Below are 26,229 nucleotides of genomic sequence, written 5' to 3'. Positions count from 1 at the left end.
GCAAAAAGTGAAAGGGAAAATAATAGTGAATGGAAGGATTTTGCAACATACTTGATGGTAGAAAATTGTTTTGATTTGGGATTCGATCAACGTGTGTGTACTTATTGTTGTTGCAAATTAAATCAAAACTAGATGCCTGCTAGAGCAGTTCATAATAATCTGGAATTGGTTGAGATTCCTTCTGAATTGAAGGATTTAAATACTTATGAATCTATTTTGATTCAAAGTATCCATCCCTTTCAGGCTATTGTAAGAATGGAGCCAAAGACAGGGAAATTGCCTCCATCAGATTTACAGAGAGGATTAAAGGGAAGAGTTGTTTATTTGCCTCTAGATTTGAAGAAAAACATTAACACAATTGGAGTAGAAAAAGTGGAAGAGGAACCTCTGGTTATCTTAGTTAATGGGGTTCCGACAAAGAATAAGAAAATATGGCAAGATTTAGTAGATGTTAGGAAAGTTAAAAAGGCAACATTGTATTTGAAAAAAAATAATAAATACTATAAGAATGTATATGTTGCAGAAGAGGAAGTAAGTGAGGAAGAGGATAGCGATTTGTGTGCTGGTCAAATTGAGAAAGTAGAACCCTCTACTAGTGAAGAAATATATGAACATTATAGTGTTCATCCTTTGCATTCCAAGGAAGTCATGGGGAATGCTATTGAGTTGTTTCAAATGAAACAAGCCAAAGGGAGTCCCATTAGTGTTTGGGAGGAAAGTTTGGAAGCTCGGTGTTTCCCACAGCTTTTTCCAACAGGTCAGGGAGGAAGATATGATGAGCGACCTCATCAAATTCCTGCTTCTGAATACCGGACTTTGCGATTGTATGCAGGAGATGCTAGGTTTCGACAATGCATTCCCTATTTGTTTCATCTCCTGTTTGAAAGCGATCTGTCTGGACTGTCATATGCAGTGAACCACATCTTGAAAAGTGGTATACACATGCAAAACATCTTGGCAAGTGACTTTATGGATAAAGTCAATGTCCAAGACAGTATTTTGGATTCTCACCTGATTAATCTCATGGCGTGTCAGCGTGGTACTAATGAGTACTGGTACCGTCGTCATGGTGATTTAAAATGTATGCTGAGGAACTTAGGTACTCCCACATGGTTCCTCACTCTGAGCTGTGCCGAGTATGGCTGGGAAGACTTACTTGAATTTCTACGAGAGGCAAATGCTAACGTAGATAACATCGAATTCAAGACATCGGAGAACTGTGCTCTTTGGATCCAGTCAATGTATGGAGGTACTTCAATCATAGATTTGAAGCTATGATGTCTTTCATCATGAATAAGAAGAATCCACCTCTTGGAGAGGTGTTGGATTTCTTCTGGAGAAAGGAGTACCAAGCAAGAGGTGCTCCTCATATACATATGTTGCTGTGGATCAAGGATGCACCTAAATTTGGAACGGATCCAGAAGACTCAGTGATGAGTTTCATCCAACAGTATTCTACGTGTGCTGTTCCAAACGCAAAGGAGAAGAAAACCCTAAGAGAAAAAGTTCTGCGTTTCCAAAGCCATCGATGTGGAAAGTACTGCCGTCGTAAATTCCGAAACAAGGACAAGTTCTACACCAAATGTCGTTTCGGCTTTCCACGACCGGTGATTTCTAAAGGAAGAGTAAACAGTTTGATGTCTTCGCTGCGACATAATGTCATGAAGAAATCACCTAAAAACACATACAATTTGAAGAGGAACGAAGAGTCCAAGTACATCAACGACTACAACCCGGTGATTTTGTCCATGTGGAATGCTAACATGGATATACAGTTTGTGGCTGATAACTGTATGGCTGTGGCTCGGTATGTGACGTCTTACATCACCAAAAAAGAGAAGACAGAATTGAAGGATATGTGGGAGGACATTTCCCATGAAAAGAGCCTCAGCAAGAAGTTGTACAGTTTCAGTCTGAAGATGTTGTCGCATCGAGAAATTGGAGCTTACGAATGCTCTGACCGGTTGTCTTCAGCAAGTCTCTATGCCAAGTCCAGGAGTATCGTTTGGGCGAGTCTTGGTCTTGCTGCAACGCGTAATCGAGTTCTGAAACCTGTGCGGGAAATTGAGTATTTGGCGGAAAAGGAGCCAAACAGTACCGACATTTTGAAGACCAACATGTTGGATACATATTATCCAAATAGAAGCAGTCACCTCGACAATGTTTGTCTGTATGAGGTTCTTCAAAATTACATATTCAAAAGGAACATCAAAGAAGATACTGAGAAAGGAGTGTATGCTGTAATAGGAAGTGAGGGATGTCTGGTCAAGCAAAGAAAATGGCACTTGGTAAACCATCGAAAATTGAGTGGCGAATCTCCTGAAAAAAAGGAGTTTTTCTATTTAGCACTTTTGCAACTTTTCAAGCCTTGGCGTGCAGAAGAGGAACTGCTTGGAGATTTCCTCTGTTACGAAGACTCTTTCAATGCCGCCAAGGAGACCATAGATTGTCCTGCTTTTCCCAAATATGTAGAAATGTTGAATGCGGAAATTGAGCAGGAAGCAACGATTGCAGCCGAGATTGCCAGAGACAGTTCTCAGGACAGTCAGAGTTCTGCTTCATTGAGTCAGGATCCACTAGGAGGACCTGTTATCGAAAATGAAGCTGCCACTGCCATGAATGAAGTGGAAAGAGCCATGGCACATGCTCAGGAGGATGCGGTTAACTTAGAAGAGTTGGAAAGACAACTCAACGTTGAGCAGAGGAAAATATATGACGAAGTTACCATGCAAATTGATCATGGATTAAGTCATGACAAGAAAGAGTGCTCATGTACGTCGTTGAAGCCTGTCCGACTGTACGTGAGTGGAGAAGCGGGAACTGGAAAAAGTTTCCTCATTAAAGCAATTTCATGCTATTTGCAGGAAAGGACAGAGTCATCGCTGTCTTGTGTTGTCACCGCTCCAACTGGACTGGCAGCACATAACATTAAAGGGATTACTTTACATCGTTTACTGATGCTGCCAGTGGAGCATGACAACAAATTACAATATCACAAGCTATCTGGAGATGCTTGTTTTGAAGTTTCAAGAATCTTGAGGAAAATGAAACTTCTTATCATTGACGAAGTAAGCATGGTTTCCAATGTCATGCTTGCCTTTGTGCATTTGAGAATGCAAGAAGTTCTCAAAACAGAGTATGATGTGTTATTTGGTTGCAAACACATCATTGTTTTCGGAGATCTTCTGCAGCTGACACCAGTGAAAGGGCAACCTGTGTTCAAAATGCTCACGCATGAAGATACCAGGAAGTGCCTAGGCAGCATTGGCAACGTCAATATATGGTTAAACTTCAATTATGCTGAACTGCATGAAAATATGCGTCAGGCGAAGGATGAAGTTTACAAGACTATTCTACAAGATGTTAGAATTGGAAAAGTGACCGAGCATGGGAAAGAAGCTTTACATGCACGATTACTTTCAAATTTATATCCAGAACAAGATGTTGTGCCTGAGAATATTTTTCAGAAAATTACTGATAAGAAATCTGGAATATGTTTGATGCCAACTCTTGCAGAATGTGCCAAATTCAACAACAAAATGTTGCATTTAGAAAAGCAAGAGATTGTGAAACTGGAAGCTATTGACAGAGTAGAGCATATGGGATCAACAATTATTTTGTCTGAGAATCTGAAAACAAAATTGGATTCATTAGAGAAGAGTATATCTAAAACTGCAGGTTTTGAAAAGACTCTGAATGTGTGCTTGAACTGCCGTATAATTTTAAGAAGGAATTTACATGTTGAAAGAGGTCTGGTAAATGGATCAATGGGTAATGTTGTTGATTTTGTAAAATACAGAAATAGAGATGGAATTGAATTTTTAAAAATTAAATTTGATGGCATTGAGGAAGTACAGCTAATTGGTCATTCCTCTGCTAGATTTTTGCTTGTAAAAGACTTATATGTTCGCCGTAAGCAGTTTCCTGTTTGCTTGGCATATGCGGTGACAATCCATAAATCGCAAGGTTTAAGTGTAGACTGTGCATTGGTGAATATTGGCAGTTCTGTGTTCAAGGAGGGTATGGCATATGTGGCATTGTCACGAGTTAGAACTTTATCGGGATTGTACTTGATTGAGTGTGATGTCACAAACATTTGTGCGGATCTAGATTGTGTTAAGGAATACAATAGGTTAAGAAGAGAGTATGCGTCACATTTGCCTCAGTATCCTTTGTTTGAGAAACGTGTGGTAGGCCGGAAACGAAGAAATGTGACCAATACTGGGGAGGTTGTAGCAAAAAGACGAAAAGTTGATGAACCTAAAATTACAAGCAGAAACAAAAAGGATTCTGTTGAAGATGTTGTTGGTTTTCAATTTGAAAACAGTTCTGGTGTCAACTGCTATGCTAATGTAGTGGTTAATGTTTTGTTTTCTCTAGAAAATGTAAAAGAAGAGATTGTGGTCAATTCTGATCAAAGATTTTGCAGTTTGTTAAATTCTGTGTTAGAGAAATGTAGCACTGATAGAAGAAACATAGAAAGTGTGTCTGAAATTCGAAATCTGTTAGACAGATGTTCAGGCCAAACACAATTCTCTCAAAATATTCAGCAAGATTGTCAGGAGTTTTTAATGTATATGCTTGATGTATTGCATGCTGAAGGTGTAGATGTAGATCAGCTGTTTGGGCTTTCTTATCAATGGCAGCATGACTGCGAGAACTGTATGGTATCAAGTACTACTAGTGTAGACTCAGAAAGATTTATATATTTAACTTTGCCAGACAGTAAATCAGTCTCCTTTAATAAGCTAGTAAAAGCAGCTGATCACAACATGGAGTGTAGCCAATGTAAATCTGAAATGATGTCCACATTATTTATACAAACATATGGCCAGTATGTCATTTTAATTTTCCAACGATGTAGGCCTGATGGAACAAAATTGACAACTTTAATTAAAAATGTTGTAGCTTTGCAGTTGTCAATATCAGGAAGGACTGTTGTAACTGCAGCAATTATATATCATGACGGCCCTTCAATAACATTAGGACATTACACAGCTTATTTAAAGTCTAGAAATGGCTGGTCATTCTGCAACGATTCTGTTTTAATTTTCAAAAAAAATTGCCGTATGACCTTAAAAACTCTTACCTGGTGTTTTTAAAACCAAAATTTTAGGGAAATAATCTTGGGATGTGCTCTGTGGAATTTCAAGAAGTTCTAATGGCTCCTACACAATTTGGCCTTGAGGATAAGTGTAGTTCAGAGACATAAGTTCTAACCATAAGACTGGACGTCATGGAGAAATAAGTGCACTTTGAATGAGTTCAGAAAAACTATTTCTTTTTATAAGCTAATTGAAGCAGCCAATCAAAACATAGAGTAGAGGGAATGTAAGTCTGCAACACTGTCTACTGTTTTACATTGCTTTGTGATTGAAAGTGATGTAGAGAATTAAATAATTGTAGTAGTCATAGAGTTAGTGGAAGTCTGCTTCATAGTAAGCAGTATCAGTGTCATAGGAAATGTAGAACATGACTGAGCAAGAAGGGGAAGATATTACTATTCCAGGATTGTGAAAATGATCTTCAACATTTTAATTCTGAAAGTTGCGGAAATGCCAAATGACGGGATTGGCTTACAAGAAATCCAAGAGTTATAAATGGGTCTGACAAGATTTGGCCTTGTGGAAACTTGTGGTAGAGAGCAAGAAGTCATTTATTGCATGTAACATGTTTTTAAAAACGATGGAGATTTTCTTTCAGAAAGTGGCGGGCTGAAAGTAATAACAGCACAAAAGAGTGTAAGCTGTTCATAGGACATCCTTTGACGTCATGGAAAGTAAGTTAACTTTAAGGAGTTCTGAATTCTGATTTCTTATGTTGTATGGGTTTTTTAAACACAATCATTTTGATTGTGTTTTTTTTTCCCCGCTGTTATATGATGAATACCTTCAAGTCACTGTTTTTAGTGAATTTTGATACATTCTGAGAACAGCAAAAATAAACCATTTAACATGTATAATTAATTCTGTACTGTTTGCATTTATGATGTATATGTAGAACTGTGTAGGAGGCATGGAGAAGGTGAGGCTTCTGTAAGTGTTAAAGTTGTTGCATGCAGTGCTGCACTTCTGCGTATTCTTTCATATGCTAGACTACATCTGCACAATGAGATACCTAAGCAAAGGAAACACAAGTGATGTGATTGTGAAATGAGCAAAATAAATTGCACGTATTTCAATTACATCACCTGTGTTTCCTATCATTACGAATCACATTGTGCAGATCAAGTTTAGGTCTGTCCAGGGAAACATAGGAGGTTTGGACTTTGTTCAAGAGTGCAGTGGACATGACTCACTTCATTGGTAGACCTTCACATGTATTATGTCCTCTATTCTCTTCAACAACTCGAAATTTCATCTGCAACCCTGAGTAGGCCTCACCTCAAACAAACCTCTGGATAGGACACATCTTATTGGCATCCTGAAGCAATTATTTAAAATGTTAGTGTCTTGCGACACTTTTCTGAGACAACAGCAATGCAAAAGATGCACCATGTTTTAAGATAGGCCTCACTTCATCTGCATCAAGATACTGTTAGTTTAAAATGTATATCTTTAGGACTGTGTAGGGGGCCTGGAGAAGCAGAAGCTTCTGTAAGTGTCAAAGTTGTTGAAAAACTGTTTGTCCTTCAATCTTTTCCCTTGTCTTTTGTAATTTTTAAATACATGTTTTAATATTTTTGAAATGTTTGTTCTCTCTTTCACAGATTGAAAGTATAAAAACAAAAAGTGAGTAATTTAACGACAATTATAAGGTAAATGCTTTGTACTCTTTTCGTTACATTTCTATCACATTCACCTACTATTAGTTCCACTGCTTCATTTCTTTAACCCTCAGTTTCCTGCCTTTGCTACTTCCCTCATTCCTTTCTCTATTACCTACTTACTCAACTCCTTCCACTCTTTTTCTCAGTCTCTCTCTTCTCATAGTTCCTCACTCTTGTTCACGCACTCCGTCTCTATTACTCTTAGTGTCTTTGACTGATCACTCTATCACTACTTGTTCATAATGCTTTCTCTGTGTAGTTGAAGCACACTAAGGGGCATATTATGAATACAGCCAATAAAATTATTGCTCTTTTTATTGGCAGAAAACTGGTGCAAAAGTGGTTTTAGCGGCAGTTTTCTGCCGCAAAAGCAGCTTTAGCGACACATTTCTGCCAATAAAAGCTGCAAAACTTTTATTGCCTATGTTGATGATATGGCTCTATGTTACTTACATTTCTTTGCTGTTTCAATTAATCTTTTTCTGTTATTTTTTGTTTTCTGTTTTCTATTTTTTCTCTCTGTTATTCCTCATGTTTTAATCTTATTTTGAACATTCACTCACATTCTCCAAGAAACTCTTCTTTGTTAATGTTATACTCTCTTTTTTTTTCTTTCACTTCGTTATCTATTTTGTTTTTCACAATTATACCCTCTTCCGTCTTTTCTTCGGTAAATAGATCTATTAAACAGTATCTCTTCTTTACTCCCTATAGCTGTCTTTCTTTTAACATCACTCTCTGTTTACTTTCCTTATACTTACTCTTTTTTTTTAAAAACATTTTTTTGGGTTAGCTCCCGGTCCGCGTACCGGGAAGCTAACCCGGGAGCGAACCAAAAGAAATAGAGCTTGCCAGAGTGCTAAACATTCTAGCAATTTTTTTTGAAAGGGAAGGTAGTTCTGAAAAGAACTTTTTTTTTTATATTTTTGTTGTTTTATATTTTTTTTGTATTTTTTGAACGATTTTATATTTTTTTTGGTTTTTTTTGGGGGGGGGAAACAACAAAAAACAGGCGTTGAAAAGGGCTCAACAGGAGCAAAAAAAAATTACTGGGGGCGGTTAGGGCAATCATGGTGTTCATACGCCAGGTTTATAGCGTTTATGCTCATGTTGCCACATGCTAACAACGCCCGACAGTGCATACAAGAGTGTATCATGTGGCCAAAATGTTCTTGTATATTTGGCACTGTTTCCCGTGCCTCTTCTGGTGTTAATGAAATTGGTAATCTTGGTCTGGCCACAGGAGTTGGTCTTGGATTGTCCTGCATATCCCTTATTTCCGCCCGGCTGTAATTTAGTGGATGCTTCCTTGTCATGTGCCTGTGCATTGTGTGATTTCCATAACTATATTTCTTGTCCGTCCCTCTTGATAATTGTTCTTTGCATATGCGGCAGGTGACATACCTCGCATTGACTTTTTTTTGGCCACGAGGGATCGAATAAAACTGCCAGATGAAACTGGCTTTCTTTCTGGAAACCCGGGGCACCTCTTCTAAGAACTGTGGTTCTTCTCCCTCCTCATCCATTTCTTCATCTTCCTCCTCAGTGTTAGTAATGACCTGGGGAGGTGGTCCTCTCTTCCCATGAGGAGGTGGAGGTGGTGGTGGGGGTGCACCAGCTGAAGCTACCAATGAAGCCATTTCTCATATAGTAGTAAAGGTCTTCCTCTCACAATGATGAAAGTCAGAGTGAGGAAAGAAGGAGGGGTTTTCATCATTTGGGAAAAACAATACTTCTCAACCAATGAAAAGTGTTATTTTTAGGTCACCTGACCTAGCCTTACATCATTATGAAACCAAAAGTGAAATGAACCAATGAAAAGTGTTATTAACAAGTCACATGACCTGTTATGCTTACGTTACGCGCTCCGGTCCGCGCCCCGGATAGCTTCCGGGTCGCTGCGCTTCGCGCCTCGGTCCGCGCCCCGCGGCACTTCCGGGTGCGCTAACGCGGTACGTCACAAGACGCATTACGCGGCAACGCGAGACGTCGCGCTTTCGCGACGCGCCGCGGATCGCTTCCGGGGAGCTGCGTTTCGCGCCTCGGTCCGCGCCCCGGGGCACTTCCGGGTGCGCTAACGCAGTACGTCATAAGACGCATTACGCGGCAACGCGATACCGTCACTATGTTGATTTCTTACCGGTTCGCGGACCGGGTCGCGGCATTAAATTGAGCTAACGGGAAGCTTCCCGGTTCGCGGACCGGGAGCGAAACGAAAAAAATATTTAAAAAAAATTATTAATAAACATATAAAATATATTTTTGGATTTAAAGAAGAATACATTTTACAGCTATAGATATTAGCTTTTAAAAAACCAATGAAATTCACTGAAAAAACCATAGGTTATAGACCATATATAGTTAGGAATTAGCATTTAAAAAACCTTATTTTACTCACACAAAACCATTGAAATTCCATATATAGTTAGTTGTACTAACTATATATCGCGCACCCGCAATCCACTGCTGATCATGTCACATATTACATCATTCATGACATGGTCAGTGACATCACTGATGACATCACTGATGACATCTCAAATGACATCACTGATGACATCACTGATGACATCTCAAATGGCATCACTGATGACATCACTGATGACAACATCCAGTGACTGTATGTTTCTGTAAAGTTAAAATATGTCTTACATATTGAAGAATGAGTGGATGTATAAGTGTCTGAACAAAGGATTTAGTAGGTGCATGACTGACTGTATGAGTGAGTGATTAAATGTGTCTCACTGAGTGCATGGGTTAGTGACTAAACTGTCTTAATTTGTGCATCATTATGTCTGTTGTTCTGTAAACTGCTGCATGTGTTGATCAGTAGCTATATGATTAACTATATGGGTCATTGATTGGTTGCCCAAGTAATTGTATGGGAGACTGAGAGTGTTTATGGGTGGCTGGGAGGTGTATGACTCTCTGCATAGATGTGTGTGCAGTTGATTCACTAGGTGTATGGGTTCAAAAGTGCATGTGGAAACATCTGTATGGGCGGTTGACTGTGTGCATGAGTGCATTGGTGAGTGAATGGATATCTCAGTGCTACATGTCAAAGTAAGTACATATGTAAAATACAGTACATGTGAGAGTTGACATATATAAATAACTGTGCATAAGAGCCAGTGAATGTGTGAGTGGCTGTATGGATCATTGTGAACTTGTATCCAGGATTGTATAAGTGAGTAAATATGTGTTAGTATATGTTTCAATAAGTAAGGTGTGTATAACTGTATAGTTGAGGAAATGGAGGTGTGATTGATTCTTTGCATGACTGACTAGGTGTGTGAGTAACTCCATGGATGAGTGACAGTCTGTGAGTGTCTGTTTTCACTGAGTGTATATAAGGTTATATTAGAGTCTGAAGAGGTTCATCGTATTATCACATGAATGATGTCATCAGTGATGTGATCAGTAATGTCATTTGAGATGTCATCAGTGATGTCATCAGTGATGTCATTTGAGATGTCATCAGTGATGTCATCAGTGATGTCATTTGAGATGTCATCAGTGATGTCATCAGTGATGTCACTGACCATGTCATGAATGATGTAATATGTGACATGATCAGCAGTGGATTGCGGGTGCGCGATATATAGTTAGTACAACTAACTATATATGGAATTTCAATGGTTTTGTGTGAGTAAAATAAGGTTTTTTAAATGCTAATTCCTAACTATATATGGTCTATAACCTATGGTTTTTTCAGTGAATATATATATAAATATATATATATATTACCTACTGGCGGTCGCCAGTAGGTATATATAGTTAGGATTTTTTCCCTATGGGATTTTTGAAAATTCTATGTCTAATAACTTTGGCGTTTGTGGACGGAATTGGCTGAAATTTTCTGGAAAATGGAACATTTTGTTTCTGAGCAGCCCTTGGAAATTTGGGGGGGTTTCGTCAAGGGGGGGCCGAGAAAAAAGGGGGGTCCCAAAACGTGTTTTTAACATTGAGTTTTCCATAGGGCGGTTGGCCTCACTTTTAGCCCGAACGGCTGAATGGATTTCCATGAAACTTGGCAAAATTGTAGGGACTGGTAGCCCGATGTGCCTTTTCTAGGTCTCAATATATGTGCTCCAGTGGATTTTGAGAAATTAACGTTTAAAAAAAGATATATATCTGTAAGCGCGCTCCGGGCAGCGCTCCGGTCCGCGGACCTTAAGCGTACCGGAACTTCGCGTACCTAAGCTGATTGGCTCTCCGGTGTCTGTCAACATTCTAAACAGTCCGTAGCGGCCGCCATCTTGTCTCTCGGTAGGATTGAGAGACAAGAGGAGGCCAAAACAAAGGCGAAAATGACCATAAGGGGGCATACTAGATCCTCCCTGACCCCCTAGGTTTAATGTGGAGGTTTTAAAAGGGCCCCGCGGGGCAAAAAAAACAAAAAAAAAATTTTGTTTTTTTTGCGTGGGGAGCGCCCGGTCCGCGAACCGGGAAGCGTTCTGGGCAGCGTACTGCAATGAAAAATGAATGATAGACTTTTCAAATGCTGTATGTTAATTGATTGTTGTTTTTGTTGATTATTTTTTATTTTCTTTATTTTTTAAGCATTTTTTTTATTGTGATTGTGTTTCATAATTTATTAAACTTTCTAACATTTCATTGTCATTAATTTCATAATTATCATGGAATATACATTGTAGTCTCTGAGGGTGTAAAATGTCCTCATTTGCAAGGAGGTTATCTACTGCTTGTACACATTGCAGTAGTTCATTGTCCCAAGTTTCATCGAAAAATTCAATGTCAATTTGATCAATTGTATCAATCAATTCTTGGCTGCTCTCTTGCAGGTCCATTTCAAAAGAAACTTGGTTTTCGCCTTCCATTTTGCCTGAAATTTGGATTAAAAAAATATATATTAGTAGAGATAGGGCAATGTTGGGAATAATTTTAGATAGGCATTTTTTATCAGTGAATTTATCTTTGGGCAGTGTATAGTATCAGAGTGGAAGTAGGAATATAAAAAAGTGTATGTGATTTAACGTAAGTAAATTCATAATTATACAAGAGAAGCCTAACTCCATCCATAACTATAACAGAGAAGTCTCTCTAAATCTATAACTACTACAGAGGGATAGTATATATCTATCAGAAAAAGTTTACCATATTAACTTATAGTGCACAATATACTTCAGTTTTAAAAATAAAAACTTACCTTTAGAAAGAAGTTGAAGGAATTAGTGAAAATACTATTGAAATGTACAGCAAGAAGTAGTAGTCAAAATGGCTGTGTTTTCTTCTCTTCCTTTATATATATTCAGGTATATAACCAATGAAATGTCAGGTAAAAAAAATAGAAAATGAAAGTAACATTTTCATTGGTTGTCAATTCCAACACTTCAGATGTGTTTTGTGAAGTAATTTACCTCAGGGTATTTAGAGAGGTCTACAGGCTAAATGACTAAATGGAATTCCAATCAAATTTGTGAAAATGGTAGGGATTGGTATGTAGTATGAGCTAATCTATATTTGGTGAAATTGTCTCCAGTGGCTTTTCTGTGAACTACTTTCCCACCTTTTTTGATGGTGCGCTTCCCAGAGAGCGACCCGGTACGCGAACCGTTGAGCGCCCCGGTTCGCGAACCTTAAGCGTTCCGGGAGTCCACCATTTTGTGTTTCGGTCGAATTAAGATACAAGATGGAGGGCAAATAATGTTCAGAATGGGTAGAAGGGGGCACGGTAGAGTTATCTTGACCCCCTAGGTTTTCTGAGGGTGGCTGAGGAGGCTTATATGTGCGAAAAAAAAACATTTTTAAAAAAAAATTCGCGAGGTTAGCTCCCGGTTCGCGTACCGGGTAGCGCCCCAGGGAGCGTACTTTGTTGGAAATTAGTGAAAAATGTTAGAGTAAAATAATAATTGTGAGTGATCAGATGTAGGGTAGCTCTGAGAAGAGCTTTTGGGTTTATGGTACATTTAGGTACTTATAAGTAGGTACCAATGCACATTCTTAAATTCAGAGTGAAAACTCTGTTGCCCTCATCTGAGAAGTGAACTCCATCTCCTCTGTAGATATCTTGCATGTAGTAACGCAAGTTATTGTTGTACAGGGAGCCCATTCCATGGTCTCTCATGTAAGCTGAAACAGATTTGTTTACATGCTTCCTCGACTTCTCAATTTGTGGACAAAATTGGTTTGACCACCTCCATTTCTGTCTTTGGCATAAATTTGAATATACCAAGGCAGTCTGAGGAAAAAGTGCCATTAATTGCTCAAAGGTGTCCTTTAAAAGCATTTCCAGACCTACACCAGTCAAAGTGCCCAAGTCATTACCTCCACAGTGCACAATTAACAGGTCAGGTTTGGGCAAATGCATAAAGGTTTTCACCAATGGTATCAATTGGTGACATTTTAATCCTCTGTGGCCAAACCACTTAATTTCCACATCTTGTAAATTGAGGTTAGGTAATTTCCTGTTTTCAACGTACCTTTGAGCCCAGTGAATATAACTATGTCCAACAATCCAGACAGAAAACATGGTGAGAGAAGGTTCTCCTGCAGTCAGATGAAGTGTGGCAATGAAATGGCAGTTGAAAAAATTAGAGTTTAAAATGAAAAAAACTGTGGAGTTTCTGTGTTCATGAAGCAGTAACAGTGATTGGTGGATTTTGATTGCTGAAAACAGAAAGTTAGGGTGCACGGATGTGTTCTTTGAAAGATGTATTTTGAATGGTCAATAAAAAATCATTAAATGAAAGAATGCACTGGATATGCAGGTGCACTGAGAGTTCAGAGTTCAATTGCAACAAAGTTGTGTGAACTTGCAAACACCAGAAGTCTTCCAAGAGGTGGTTGCCATGCAGAAAAGACAGAAAGGGCAGAGGGGGGAAGGGTTTTGATTTGAAAAAAAGTGAGGGAAGAGTTTTGATTGGGTGACATGAGAGATATGTGTGAAGAATTACAGCATTTCTGTGCTTTTGATAGCTGCAGACTCTGGAGTGCATACCTTTTGCTCTGCTGAAGACAAATTGGTGTGTTTCTGAGACTGTTTTCAAACTCAAAGTATTTGCTAAGGTGAGAAAATATTTCTTTAATTTAGATAGAGAATAGTGTGCTTTAAGGAGAAAATTATGAATTATGTGGCGCAAATTGCTTGTAAATATGCTCCCACCTGTGCATGGAAAATTTAGATTTTGAATGTTTGTGTTACATAGCCATGTTAAAAGTGACCCAACCATGCAGGAAAGGCAATCAAAAAACGCTTTTATGTGTCTTAAGGACATTTTAAGTAATTTTCCCATGTGCAGTGTTTTGAAATTATGATTTGAAAATCGTTTTTGAGGTAAAGGAATTGTTTTTAAATTTATGACAAGGACATAATGGTGTATGCTTCTTTATAAGGCAATTGACTGTCCCTGATGTTATTTTTCCCATTTTAATGTAAGACTTTTCTCTGTGGCGCAAATTGGTTGTAAATATGCTCCCACCTGTGCATGGTAAATTTAGATTTTAAATGTTTGTGTTACATAGCCATGTTAAAAGTGACCCAACCATGCTGGAAAGGCAATCAAAAAACGCTTTCATGTGTCTTAAGGACATTTTAAGTCATTTTCCCATGTGCAGTGTTTTGAAATTATGATTTGAAAATCGTTTTTGGGGAAAAGGAATTGTTTTTAAATTTATGACAAGGACATAATGGTGTATGCTTCTTTATAAGGCAATTGACTGTCCCTGATGTTATTTTTCCCATTTTAGTGTAAGACCTTTCTCTGTGGCGCAAATTGCTTGTAAATATGCTCCCACCTGTGCATGGCAAATTTAGATTTTGAATGTTTGTGTTACATAGCCATGTTAAAAGTGATACAAACATGCTGCAAAGGCAATCAAAAAACGCTTTTATGTGTCTTAAGGACATTTTAAGTAATTTTCCCATGTGCAGTGTTTTGAAATTATGATTTGAAAATCGTTTTTGAGGTAAAGGAATGTTGTTAAAATTTATGTGCGCCATATGCCCCCAAATTTCTTTTTCAGGGGTGCAGCAGGGTGTTATTGAGACACCCCTGCAGCTTTGGAAAAATTCCTAATTTGCGATGAGCAAATTGTTAATTGCAAATTGCACCTTCATTTATATGAGCCTCCTAGCCCATGGAAATGAATGGGTAATTTGCAATTAGCAATTTGCTCATCGCAAATTTGGAATGGTAAAGAATCGCTATTTATTCCTTAAAATTCGCTATTTTGGAAATGCAAAATAGTTATATGATACATATGGCGGTTGATGTCTAAGAAGATAAGAAGCTTAGGGATACATTTATGATGACTGGCGCAATGAAGTTGACATCACTTACTTCATTGGTAGAGCTTTACATGTATTATGTCCTCTGTATTCTTCATCAAGCGTAACTTTAATCTGCAATCCTGAGTAGGCCTCACCTTAAACAAACCTCTGGATAGGCCACATCTTATTGTCATCCTGAATTAATCATTTAAAATGCTAGGGACAGATTTATGATAGGTGTATGCCTCTTTTGCGCCACTTAGAAAACACTGTCCATGGGGAAATGACTTAAAATGACCTTAAGACACATGAATGTGTTTTTTTAAAACGTTTGCAATTTTTTTGGGTCACTTTTAACATGGTTATGTGACTCAAACAGTCAAAATCTAAATTCGCCATGCTCAGGTGGGAGCATATTTACAAGGAATGTGCTCCATGGGGAAAGGTCTTATAATGTAATATGGGAAAAATGACATCAGAGACACTGAAATGCCTTATAGAGAAGCATACACCATTATGTCCTTGTCATAAATTTGCAAACCATGACTTTTCCCCAAAAACGATTTTCAAATCATAATTTCAAAACACTGCACATATGGAAATGACTTAAAATGTCCTTAATTCAAAATTTGCTATTCCTTATTTTGCGATTGCACTGAAGGATTTGCAAATTTTACGATTCCTTAAATGCAATGTATCAAACAAAAAATATGTAAAAAATGATATTAAGGATTTGGAAACTACCACCAACTTCTAGTTTGTGGTAATTTGCGAATTGTTTTCAAAAAGCATTTTTTTCTAAAAAACAAAAGGTCCCATATGACGCCCATACATGTCCTTAGGGCATGTATGTGTGCCATATGCCCCCAAATTTCTTTTTCAGGGGTGCAGCAGGGTGTTCTTGAGATACCCCTGCACGCTTGAAAAAATTCCTATTTTGTGATGAGCTAATTGCTAATCGCAAATTGCAACCTTCATTCCTATGAGCCTCCTAGCCCATGGAAATGAATGGGTAATTTGCAATTAGCAATTTGCTCATTGCAAATTAGGAATGGTAAAGAATTGCTATTTATTCCTTAAAATTTGCTATTTAGGAAATGCAAAATAGTTTGATGGTACATATGGTGGTTCATCTGTAACAAGATAAGAAGCTTAGGGATACATTTATGATGACTGGCGCAATAAAGTGGACATTACTTACTTCATTGGTAGGCCTTTACATGTATTATCTCCTCTGTAGCGCCTGGACGCCTGAGGGCAATTGTAGCGCTTTATAAATGTTATTTTCATTTCATTTCATTTCATTTCTGTATTCTTCATCAAGCGTAACTTTAATCTGCAATCCTGAGTAGGCCTCAACTTAAACAAACCTTTGGATAGGCCACACCTTATTGTCATCCTGGATTAATCATTTAAAATGCTAGGGACAGATTTATGATAGGTGTATGCCTCTTTTCTGCCACTGTGCGTCACTTTTATGATGCAGCGGCGGTGCAAAAGATTTGCTATGAGGCGACAACATTACAAATTGATGCATTTAGGCAGATATGTCATGGTGTAAAAAAAACGTACCACATGAAACCGATGCAGCAGTGATGCAAAAGATGCACCATGTCGCAAGACAGGCCTCACTTGGGGCCATATGTATCAAGCTAAATAGCATTCGCAAAGATCAAAATTCTACGAATTTCGGCCTTTGCGAATGTTAATTAGACAAATGGTATGTATCAAACAAGTTTGATGCAAAATAAGGAGTAGCAAAATTTGCTATTCCTTATTTTGCAATTGCACTGAAGGATTTGCACATTTTTTTGAGACTACTTAAATGCAATGTATCAAACAAAAAATATGTAAAAAATGACATTAAGGATTTGTAAACTATTGTGGTAAATTGGTGGTAATTTGTGAATTCTTTTCAAAAAGCTTTTTTTAAAAAAAACAAAAGGTCACATATGACGCCAACACATACCCTTAGGGCATGTATGTGTGCCATATGCCCCCAAATTTCTTTTTCAGGGGTGCAGCAGGGTGTTCTTGAGACTCCCCTGCACCCTTGGAAAAATTCCTAATTTGTGATGAGCAAATTGCTAATCGCAAATTAAACCTTCATTCCTATGAGCTTCCTAGCCCATGGAAATGAATGGGTAACTTGCAATTAGCAATTTGCTCATCGCAAATTAGGAATGGTAAAGAATCGCTATTTATTCCTTAAAATTCGCTATTTAGGAAATGCAAAATATTTTGATGATACATATGGCAGTTCATCTCTAACAAGATAAGAAGCTTAGGGATAGATTTATGATGACTGGCGCATCACCAGGGATGTGCCAGTCATCCTGCGCCGCTGTTCCGCCACCCATGGTGTGCTGCATTTACAATGCGGCGCAGCATGGGGCAAAAACGGCACAGATGCGTGACGCATCTGTGCCGTTAAGGTGGCGCATTGCTGGAGTTGTATCGCAAGTGCAATGCAGCTCCAGCAACGCTCAAGGGTGCACCATCTCCACAATGTTGCGTCAAGACCTATGCCTGCTTAAAGCAGGCGCAGGGTTTTGACGCAGGTTTCTCCTATCTGATTGTAAATGCGGCACACCATGGGTGGCAGAGCAGTGGTGCATGTTAACTGGTGCATGCCTGGGGATGTGCCATTTAACATAAATCTGCCCCTTTACATTTAAGTATGTGCAGGGGACACAGAGTCGGTGAGGCTTATCCAAGGTTAAGAAGAGATGAGTCCTGTTCAGTGAAAAATTAAACATAGGCTTCACCTGCTCAGCATCGCTGGACATGGCTAAATAATAGCTGCAAAATTTTACTCTTGTTAAACAATTTTACTATTATAATCTCTGAGATTTGTCTCTTACTCTGCAACATCTCATTGTTGTTATCTTTCTTTAAAGATAAAGACAACCTCAACATGAGCGACAATCTGCAATCAGTTGATTTTGACCTCATCATTGAACTTGTAATTGAAACATCAGTGGATGTTGATCCCTTGGATGATTTAAATCCTGAGGATGAAGAAGAGCGTGATGAGGATGCAGATTTGTCGGAATTATATGAAATAGGATGGGAAGCTGACCTGCTTGAGCCTATGGAAATATAAACATTTATTTTTAAAATTTATAATTAATAAAAAGTAAAAAGGTAAACCGTTTAATTTAAAAATAAAGACACCTTCAAAAGCAGGTTATGTGTAGTGTCTTCAATAAAATATTAAAATATGCTCATAAAATTAGATCAGATTCACATATAAAATAGCATAGGTAACATAAATATAAATGTCATTTCTTTTCTGGTATTTCTGTATTGTAAATTTGCAAGGACTAAAAAATCTTCTATTTAAAATGTCAAGTAGTGTGTTAAGTTTTTGATCACTGTTATTGTTTTACTGTTTGGTAATAATGGTTAATAACATTTGTTATTATATTTTACCACAGATTCAACTGCAGATCATTTCAAGATTTCACCATGCCTACAATAAAAAGACAGAGAAAGGCTGCAAAACGTCAAAGACAGCAGGTGAAAAAAAATAAGCAGCAGTCCTCTAACAAAAATATTTGTCAAGTCACGAAGAAAGCACCGGGTAAGAGCACAAAACAATTCATAAGAAATATGTGTAGTAAAAAAAATATTACTACAGAAAATGTTTCAGTCCATAAAACGAGAAGGAAATCAAATGGAAAGGAAAGGCCAATGAAAAATGTTACTGCTAGAGCAAGAGATAACTCTGTGCATGATAGTAGAAGGAAACAACAGTTTAGGGAGATTCGTAAACGAATGTTCCGCAACAGGATAATTGGCAATTTGTTAAAAAATATTAAGAAACGTCAACAGAAACTGGTTTTTTATAAGAGAAAAAAAAAGTTGAGAAAGTTATTGATCAGGCATTTGAAATTAAACGTAATTTATTTATTTTGATAATCAATAGAATTAGGAAGCTAAACAAGGCAATTTATGATTTCAAAAGAAATAGTAGATGGAAGAGAATAGTTAATCGTAGTAATTTTTGTGAAGTTTTTTCTGGAGAATGGATGCATAGTTCAAGCTGTGAGGCATTTTTTAATGAGGAGAGTTATTTCCAGGATAATGATTTGGTGCATGCAGTTGACACCAGTGGTCGTGCTTATGAAGTGAAAGATGGTTGTCCAGTTGAAAAAGAAAAACTTGTGACAACAGAGGCAGAAGAGGTGTTAGGTAATGAGGTTTTAGGAAGACGTGCTAAGGGTCCTGTGTACACCTGGAAGTGTAGTAGTATTTGCAGTGTGCGACAGGATTCCATCAATTTGCTTTGTGATTTTGTACGGTCATTTAATAAGAAACGTTTGAAGCAGAAAATAAGGTTGTTGCAAGAATTAGATCCTTGCAGAGTAAGAGAAGTGACAGGTTTGCATGGTCATTCACTGGCTTGTCTTTCCAGGAGAGTATGCCAGAGTGTTTTTCATCATTTCAGGATGCTAGCAGTGCATCATAACAAAGTGAGGAAATTAGTTAGAATGTTGTATTATGCTAAGAGTCCAGCAATTATGCTTAAACAATTATGCGCTGCTCTTTTGCATGGTTCTGAAATAGATGTGAAGAATATATGTGAAGAAATTGAGTTTTGTTACTTTGGAAGTAAAGAGGAGAATGTTGAAATTGAGCAAGAAGAAGAGGGTCATGTGGAAGATAGTGTACAGGTTTCCAGTACAGATAATTTTCAGAGGGAAATTGCGACATTTGAGGTGAAATCAAGTGAGAGGCCTAATTTCACTTGTGTGTGTTGTCGACGCACTTATTATAAGAATCAGACTAAGTTAGTGGATTTATATGCAAAAAGTGAAAGGGAAAATAATAGTGAATGGAAGGATTTTGCAACATACTTGATGGTAGAAAATTGTTTTGATTTGGGATTGGATCAACGTGTGTGTACTTATTGTTGTTGCAAATTAAATCAAAACCAGATGCCTGCTAGAGCAGTTCATAATAATCTGGAATTGGTTGAGATTCCTTCTGAATTGAAGGATTTAAATACTTATGAATCTATTTTGATTCAAAGTATCCATCCCTTTCAGGCTATTGTAAGAATGGAGCCAAAGACAGGGAAATTGCCTCCATCAGATTTACAGAGAGGATTAAAGGGAAGAGTTGTTTATTTGCCTCTAGATTTGAAGAAAAACATTAACACAATTGGAGTAGAAAAAGTGGAAGAGGAACCTCTGGTTATCTTAGTTAATGGGGTTCCGACAAAGAATAAGAAAATATGGCAAGATTTAGTAGATGTTAGGAAAGTTAAAAAGGCAACATTGTATTTGAAAAAAAATAATAAATACTATAAGAATGTATATGTTGCAGAAGAGGAAGTAAGTGAGGAAGAGGATAGCGATTTGTGTGCTGGTCAAATTGAGAAAGTAGAACCCTCTACTAGTGAAGAAATATATGAACATTATAGTGTTCATCCTTTGCATTCCAAGGAAGTCATGGGGAATGCTATTGAGTTGTTTCAAATGAAACAAGCCAAAGGGAGTCCCATTAGTGTTTGGGAGGAAAGTTTGGAAGCTCGGTGTTTCCCACAGCTTTTTCCAACAGGTCAGGGAGGAAGATATGATGAGCGACCTCATCAAATTCCTGCTTCTGAATACCGGACTTTGCGATTGTATGCAGGAGATGCTAGGTTTCGACAATGCATTCCTTATTTGTTTCATCTCCTGTTTGAAAGCGATCTGTCTGGACTGTCATATGCAGTGAACCACATCTTGAAAAGTGGTATACACATGCAAAACATCTCGGCAAGTGACTTTATGGATAAAGTCAATGTCCAAGACAGTATTTTGGATTCTCACCTGATTAATCTCATGGCGTGTCAGCGTGGTACTAATGAGTACTGGTACCGTCGTCATGGTGATTTAAAATGTATGCTGAGGAACTTAGGTACTCCCACATGGTTCCTCACTCTGAGCTGTGCCGAGTATGGCTGGGAAGACTTACTTGAATTTCTACGAGAGGCAAATGCTAACGTAGATAACATCGAATTCAAGACACCTGGAGAACTGTGCTCTTTGGATCCAGTCAATGTATGTAGGTACTTCAATCATATATTTGAAGGTATGATGTCTTTCATCATGAATAAGAAGAATCCACCTCTTGGAGAGGTGTTGGATTTCTTCTGGAGAAAGGAGTACCAAGCAAGAGGTGCTCCTCATATACATATGTTGCTGTGGATCAAGGATGCACCTAAATTTGGAACGGATCCAGAAGACTCAGTGATGAGTTTCATCCAACAGTATTCTACGTGTGCTGTTCCAAACGCAAAGGAGAAGAAAAGCCTAAGAGAAAAAGTTCTGCGTTTCCAAAGCCATCGATGTGGAAAGTACTGCCGTCGTAAATTCCGAAACAAGGACAAGTTCTACACTAAATGTCGTTTCGGCTTTCCACGACCAGTGATTTCTAAAGGAAGAGTAAACAGTTTGATGTCTTCGCTGCGACACAATGTCATGAAGAAATCACCTAAAAACACTTACAATTTGAAGAGGAACCAAGAGTCCAAGTACATCAACGACTACAACCCGGTGATTTTGTCCATGTGGAATGCTGACATGGATATACAGTTTGTGGCTGATAACTGTATGGCTGTGGCTCGGTATGTGACGTCTTACATCACCAAAAAGAGAAGACAGAATTGAAGGATATGTGGGAGGACATTTCCCATGAAAAGAGCCTCAGCAAGAAGTTGTACAGTTTCAGTCTGAAGATGTTGTCGCATCGAGAAATCGGAGCGTACGAATGTTCTGACCGGTTGTCTTCAGCAAGTCTCTATGCCAAGTCCAGGAGTATCGTTTGGGCGAGTCTTGGTCTTGCAGCAACGCGTAATCGAGTTCTCAAACCTGTGCGGGAAATTGAGTATTTGGCGGAAAAGGAGCCAAACAGTACCGACATTTTGAAGACAAACATGTTGGATACATATTATCCAAATCGAAGCAGTCACCTCGAGAATGTTTGTCTGTATGAGGTTCTGCAAAATTACATATTCAAGAGGAACATCAAAGAAGATACTGAGAAAGGAGTGTATGCTGTAATAGGAAGTGAGGGATGTCTGGTCAAGCAAAGAAAATGCCACTTGGTAAACCATCGAAAATTGAGTGGTGAATCTCCTGAAAAAAAGGAGTTTTTCTATTTAGCACTTTTGCAACTTTTCAAGCCTTGGCGTGCAGAAGAGGAACTGCTTGGAGATTTCCTCTGTTACGAAGACTCTTTCAATGCCGCCAAGGAGACCATAGAATGTCCTGCTTTTCCCAAATATGTAGAAATGTTGAATGCGGAAATTGAGCAGGAAGCAACGATTGCAGCCGAGATTGCCAGAGACAGTTCTCAGGACAGTCAGAGTTCTGCTTCATTGAGTCAGGATCCACTAGGAGGACCTGTTATCGAAAATGAAGCTGCCACTGCTATGAATGAAGTGGAAAGAGCCATGGCACATGCTCAAGAGGATGCGGTTAACTTAGAAGAGTTGGAAAGACAACTCAACGTTGAGCAGAGGAAAATATATGACGAAGTTACCATGCAAATTGATCATGGATTAAGTCATGATAAGAAAGAGTGCTCATGTACGTCGTTGAAGCCTGTCCGACTGTACGTGAGTGGAGAAGCGGGAACTGGAAAAAGTTTCCTCATTAAAGCAATTTCATGCTATTTGCAGGAAAGGACAGAGTCATCGCTGTCTTGTGTTGTCACTGCTCCAACTGGACTGGCAGCACATAATATTAAAGGGATTACTTTACATTGTTTACTGATGCTGCCAGTGGAGCATGACAACAAATTACAATATCACAAGCTATCTGGAGATGCTTGTTTTGAAGTTTCAAGAATCTTGAGGAAAATGAAACTTCTTATTATTGACGAAGTAAGCATGGTTTCCAATGTCATGCTTGCCTTTGTGCATTTGAGGATGCAAGAAGTTCTCAAAACAGAGTATGATGTGTTATTTGGTGGCAAACACATCATTGTTTTCGGAGATCTTCTGCAGCTGACACCAGTGAAAGGGCAACCTGTGTTCAAAATGCTCACGCATGAAGATACCAGGAAGTGCCTAGGCAGCATTGGCAACGTCAATATATGGTTAAACTTCAATTATGCTGAACTGCATGAAAATATGCGTCAGGCGAAGGATGAAGTTTACAAGACTATTCTACAAGATGTTAGAATTGGAAAAGTGACCGAGCATGGGAAAGAAGCTTTACATGCACGATTACTGTCAAATTTATATCCAGAACAAGATGTTGTGCCTGAGAATATTTTTCAGAAAATTACTGAGAAGAAATCTGGAATATGTTTGATGCCAACTCTTGCAGAATGTGCCAAATTTAACAACAAAATGTTGCATTTAGAAAAGCAAGAGATTGTGAAACTGGAAGCTATTGATAGAGTAGAGCATATGGGATCAACAATTATTTTGTCTGAGAATCTGAAAACAAAATTGGATTCATTAGAGAAGAGTATATCTAAAACTGCAGGTTTTGAAAAGACTCTGAATGTGTGCTTGAACTGCCGTATAATTTTAAGAAGGAATTTACATGTTGAAAGAGGTCTGGTAAATGGATCAATGGGTAATGTTGTTGATTTTGTGAAATACAGAAATAGAGATGGAATTGAATTTTTAAAAATTAAATTTGATGGCATTGAGGAAGTACAGCTAATTGCTCGTTGTTCTGCTAGATTTTTGCTTGTAAAAGACTTATATGTTCGCCGTAAGCAGTTTCCTGTTTGCTTGGCATATGCGGTGACAATTCATAAATCGCAAGGTTTAAGTGTAGACAGTGCATTGGTGAATATTGGCAGTTCTGTGTTCAAGGAGGGTATGGCATATGTGGCATTGTCACGAGTTAGAACTTTATCGGGATTGTACTTGATTGAGTGTGATGTCACAAACATTTGTGCGGATCTAGATTGTGTTAAGGAATACAATAGGTTAAGAAGAGAGTATGCGCCACATTTGCCTCAGTATCCTTTGTTTGAGAAACGTGTGGTAGGCCGGAAACGAAGAAATGAGAACAATACTGGGGAGGTTGTAGCAAAAAGACAAAAAGTCAATGAACCTAAAATTACAAGCAGAAACAAAAAGGATTCTGTTGAAGATGTTGTTGGTTTTCAGTTTGAAAACAGTTCTGGTGTCAACTGCTATGCTAATGTAGTGGTTAATGTTTTGTTTTCTCTAAAAAATGTAAAAGAAGAGATTGTGGTCAATTCTGATCAAAGATTTTGCAGTTTGTTAAATTCTGTGTTAGAGAAATGTACCACTGATAGAAGAAACATAGAAAGTGTGTCTGAAATTCGAAATCTGTTAGACAGATGTTCAGGCCAAACACAATTCTCTCAAAATATTCAGCAAGATTGTCAGGAGTTTTTAATGTATATGCTTGATGTATTACATGCTGAAGGTGTAGATGTAGATCAGCTGTTTGGGCTTTCTTATCAATGGCAGCATGACTGCGAGAACTGTATGGTATCAAGTACTACTAGTGTAGACTCAGAAAGATTTATATATTTAACTTTGCCAGACAGTAAATCAGTCTCCTTTAATAAGCTAGTAAAAGCAGCTGATCACAACATGGAGTGTAGCCAATGTAAATCTGAAATGATGTCCACATTATTTATACGAACATATGGCCAGTATGTCATTTTAATGTTCCAACGATGTAGGCCTGATGGAACAAAATTGACAACTTTAATTAAAAATTTTGTAGCTTCGCAGTTGTCAATATCAGGAATGACTTTTGTAACTGCAGCAATTATATATCATGACAGCCCTTCAATAACATCAGGACATTACACAGCTTATTTAAAGTCTAGAAATGGCTGGTCATTCTGCAATGATTCTGTTTTAATTTTCAAAAAAAAATTGCCGTATGACCTTAAAAACTCTTACCTGGTGTTTTTAAAACCAAAATTTTAGGGAAATAATCTCGGGATGTGCTCTGTGGAATTTCAAGAAGTTCTAATGGCTCCTACACAATTTGGCCTTGAGGATAAGTGTAGTTCAGAGACATAACTTCTAACCATAGGACTGGACATTATGGAGAAATACGTGCACTTTGAATGAGTTCAGAAAAACTGTTTCTTTTTATAAGCTAATTGAAGCAGCCAATCAAAACATGGAGTAGAGGGAATGTAAGTCTGCAATGCTGTCTACTGTTTTACATTGCTTTGTGATTAAAAGTGATGTAGAGAATTAAATAATTGTAGTAGTCATAGAGGTAGTGTAAGTCTGCTTGTATCAGTGTCATAGGAAAAGTAGAACATGACTGAGCAAGAAGGGGAAGATATTACTATTCCAGGATTGTGAAAATGATCTTCAACATTTTAATTCTGAAAGTTGCGGAAATGCCAAATGACGGGATTGGCTTACAAGAAATCCAAGAGTTATAAATGGCTCTGACCAGATTTGGCCTTGTGGAAAATTGTGGTAGAGAGCAAGAAGTCATTTATTGCATGTAACGTGTTTTTAAAAACGATGGAGATTTTCTTTCAGAAAGTGGCGGGCTGAAAGTAATAACAGCACAAAAGAGTGTAAGCTGTTCATAGGACATCCTTGGACGTCATGGAAAGTAAGTTAACTTTAAGGAGTTCTGAATTTTGATTTCTGATGTTGTATGGGTTTTTTAAACACAATCATTTTGATTGTGTTTTTTTTTCCCCGCTGTTACATGATGAATACCTTCAAGTCACTGTTTTTAGTGAATTTTGATACATTCTGAGAACAGCAAAAATAAACCATTTAACATGTATAATTAATTCTGTACTGTTTGCATTTATGATGTATATGTAGAACTGTGTAGGAGGCATGGAGAAGGTGAGGCTTCTGTAAGTGTCAAAGTTGTTGCATGCAGTGCTGCACTTCTGCGTATTCTTTCATATGCTAGACTACATCTGCACAATGAGATACCTAAGCAAAGGAAACACAAGTGATGTGATTGTGAAATGAGCAAAATAAATTGCATGTATTTCAATTACATCACCTGTGTTTCCTATCATTACGAATCACATTGTGCAGATCAAGTTTAGGTCTGTCCAGGGAAACATAGGAGGTTTGGACTTTGTTGAAGAGTGCAGTGGACATGACTCACTTCATTGGTAGACCTTCACATGTATTATGTCCTCTATTCTCTTCAACAACTCGAAATTTCATCTGCAACCCTGAGTAGGCCTCACCTGAAACAAACCTCTGGATAGTAGACATCTTATTGGCATCCTG

This window comes from Lissotriton helveticus, chromosome 8 (genome assembly GCF_964261635.1).
Source record: "Lissotriton helveticus chromosome 8, aLisHel1.1, whole genome shotgun sequence".
Lineage (NCBI taxonomy): Eukaryota > Metazoa > Chordata > Amphibia > Caudata > Salamandridae > Lissotriton > Lissotriton helveticus.
This window is presented reverse-complemented; position numbering follows the sequence as displayed.